Genomic DNA, 3875 nt, shown 5'->3' on the forward strand with positions numbered 1-3875 from the left:
CAAATTACACATGGCCAGACCTCCCTTTCAGTTCCTATTTAGTAATTTTCTGAAATCCTCACTTTCTAAGTTCTTATTATTTTCCTTTCATTTTCTTCTTACAGCCTACGACCAGTTCTCTGTTTTATATATTTCTCATTTTGTGTATAATTCCAGCCATTTTGATTTCTTAGAATGAGTTCTGTGCTAACTGGCAGCCTCTGGATCAGGAGCCCCTCATTACTTCTTTTTCCCTTTTTTCTTTTAATAATATTTTCTTCAATCCCTCTACCCAGTCTTTCTTCTGGCTCATTAGAAATTGCAGTATAGCGACAAGGGGCAGTGTCTCACACCTGTAATCCTAGCACTCTGGGAGGCCGAAGTGGGAGAATCGCTTGAGCTCAGGAGTCTGAGGCCAGCCCGGGCAAGAGTGAGACCCCGTCTCTACTAAAGATAGAAAAAATTAGTTGGGCGTGGTGGTACGTGTCTGTAGTCCCAGGTACTAGGGAGGATGAGGCAGGAGGATCACTTGAGCCCTGGAGTTTGAGGTTGCTGTGAGCTAGGCTAACGCCATTGCACTCTAGCCCGGGTGACAGAGAGAGTAAGACTATCTCAAAAAAAAAGAGAGAAATTGCAAAATTGCAGTATAGCCGTTTGATTTTGTGATAGTGTACCTAGCTGATAGTTCTATTTTGCCTACATGTTTGAAAACCTCTAGGTGAGCAGCCCTTCCTTCCCCCGGCCATGTTTTCCTCAATTTGGTAATCTGTGTCTGCTAGGTTATGAGCTCTCTCCTATTCCATGCTGGTACTGAGATCCCTAACTCAGCCTCCAGGAAATTACTTTCCTTCTTGCTTGGATGATAAACTTTAAGTCCGTGTGGAATGGAAAATATCATCCTGTTGAGCTTTCAGGATGTTGTCTAAAAGAATACTGTTATCTGCCAGGAATATCTATACAGTAGTTGGACTTTCAGTACAGTATATGCATCCCTCATTATTCAGCCACACCTGGTCTTGTGTATTCTACCAATAGGATACAAGCAGAGATTTTGACTTTGACCCGGAATTCTTTTCAGTTTTAAATCAAGGTGTTAGTTTGATTCTATCTGAATTACCTCATTATTGACTCACACAGAATAATTTAATCAGAGATGATTTTAATACTTAAAAAGATGGGCTGAGCAGGTTTTTCCTCTTTTACTCCCTCAGGATAATAATTATCTAACAGCAAATATCAACAGCTACAATTAGTCTTTCTTATCTCACTTTGGTCCTATCTGCTGCTCCTTTTTTTCTTTTTTTGGTTCAAATATATATTCAAAACCTAGACTTAATATTTCTTCATTCCCAAAATAAGTCTGTTACCTACAGCATTTGCTGACATTTGATACTCTTAGTGTGAAGATTTAACCTTATAGATCTTATAAGATCTATTCATTTCTCAAAACAAATCTGAACCAGTCATTTTGCATGAATGACACCCAGGTTAAGGCAAATTTCTGCCCAAACATTAGCATGGTTTTTCCACCCTTATTTGTAAAAATACAATTTTATAATAAAGCAATTAAATAAGCATTAAGAAGTATAGTTGTTTTTAAAGTTCAGATCTTAGGCCAACTTTAAAAAGAAATAAATATCGTACAATTCATCATCATTCTGACTAATCTGTAACCTAAATCCTTTACGTGGAATGTTAAATTGTAATCAAACACCTTTTCCTATTCTTTTCTGATTTAACAAACTCTGGTTCTGGGTCACTCAATCCTCAGAGGGCAGCTCATCTGTTAGGGCCCAACTTTCTTCTCTTTGTCTCAGCCACACGCTGTTTGTCTCCTTGCCTCTGCTAATTTGAGCAGGGCCTGGAAAAGTATTTGTTAAATTTTTTTAATTGAAATTTTTATTGATATAATTGTAGACTTACCTACAGTTGTAAGAAACAAAACAAAGAGATACCTTGCACACTTTGCCCAGTTTCGCCCAATGGTAACATCTTGTGAAACTATAGTACAGCACAACTAGAATATTAACATTGATAAAATCCATTGGTCTTACTCAGATTTTCCCAGTTTTACTTGCACTCATTTGTGTGTGTATGTGCATGTGTGTATTAATTTATATACAATTTGATCACTTGTGTAGATTCATGTGTCCACCACCACAGTTCAGACACTAAACAGTTCCAGCATCACAGATTCTTTCAGTTGCCCTTTTATGACCACATCCACCTCCCTCCATCCTTCCTTCCCCAATCCATGGCAACCGCTAGTCTGCCCTCCATTTCCTAAATTTTGTCATTTCAAAATTGTTGTATAAATAGACACTTTTGAAAAGTTTTCTGCACTTAGAGTGAGAAACATATGCAGCGTTATAGTATCTCAAGAAAGGTAAAAACCCTCTTGTGTTTTTTACTTCATTTGAAGGAAAATATTTCCTTTTAGCAGAGCTAAAAAGTAAAATTGACCCACTCTCTGGATATTTTGCTCTGGTAAAGTTCTAGTTTGGTGATGGTAACTGAAGCCCCTTAGCAATGGACACTGCTTCAAGTATTGGTTTCTATAAAAGGAAACAAGCTCCCCCCAGCTCCCCCAAGCTCCCCGCAAGCCCCGACAGCACCACCTAGTTCAGGACAGAACTTTGGGGCTGGAGGGAAGAAAAGTTTTTGCCTGAGAGTCATATATCAAAATTGTCACACATATTGATAAAGGACAGAATTCAAACCTAACTTAAGAAAAATGCTTGATTCATATTCATAATCTCATATTCTTGGAAACATATGTTTGGATTCTTTGGGGCTATCAGGGAAAGAGTACTTTCCTTTGAACATAAAGATGCCACTAAGGATCCAAGTTCATCCAGGTTCTTTAGGAGATATAAGCATGATGTTGTTTTTCCTGAAACAGGGAGGGATACTACATTCTCTCATTTCCTTCTCTTAAATGCCAGAATGGCAAAAGGAGTTTGTGGGAAGGCTACTCAGGTTAGGGGTCAATGGTTCTTTTCTCAAGTGTTCTCAATTGGCTTTGTTGGTCTAGGTTTTCCCATACCACCCAGAGAGACTCAGATGTTGTCACAACATCTTGCTGGTTTCTCCCCTCTTGTTTTCTGCTTGGCCAGTCCCAGCCCCTCTCCTTCCCCAAACTCAACATTCGGATTTCAACATCTTTTTTCTTCTCCTGCTGTGGAGTCATCTAAAGAATTTCACCTGCTGTGTGTTTCCAACAGGCCAATTAAAATGGGGACAGGGAGAGGAGGGAAAGGAAAAGAATAAGAACAGCAAATAAGAAATTACCAAGTATTCAGCAAAGCAAAGAGGGCCTCCTATTAGGTTTCAGTGAAGCCATTGAGCTGATCTTTTACAATCTTTAGGGATTGTCCTCAGAGAGGAAATGAGTGAGCCAACTGAAGTGGAAAACTTGAGAAATGAAGGTACAGATCTGGAAAACTATATTCCCCTAAAGGAAAGACTTTAAGAATCCTAAAGTCCAGAGGATTAGTGGTCCTTACTACTACTGTAGGTTGCGTTCTATTTTAAAGACAACTGGTATCAGTGGCTAAATAATGTAGTAGTAATCTGAGAACAAGGAAACCTACCTGAGCTGTGTCATTGGGAATACCTATTAAAGAGTGAGTAGAGGAAGCAAATCTGAGGGACTCAACTGCAGTGTGTAATTATGCACTTTGAAAGCACAGTTCACCCATGGATCTCAAAGCACATTACCAACTTTAATTATTTTTCATAACACTTCTGTGAGACCATTATTCCCTACGGACAGATTAAGAAACAGACAGAAAGTTTACCAGGCACCTTCAATCACCATGAATCATCTGCTGAGTTGCTCCTATTCCCCATTTGTCATTTGAATTAATTGACCATTTCCAAATGAAGAACAGAAT

This window comes from Propithecus coquereli, unplaced genomic scaffold (genome assembly GCF_000956105.1).
Source record: "Propithecus coquereli isolate 6110/MARCELLA unplaced genomic scaffold, Pcoq_1.0 Scaffold92, whole genome shotgun sequence".
In the NCBI taxonomy this organism is placed as follows: domain Eukaryota; kingdom Metazoa; phylum Chordata; class Mammalia; order Primates; family Indriidae; genus Propithecus; species Propithecus coquereli.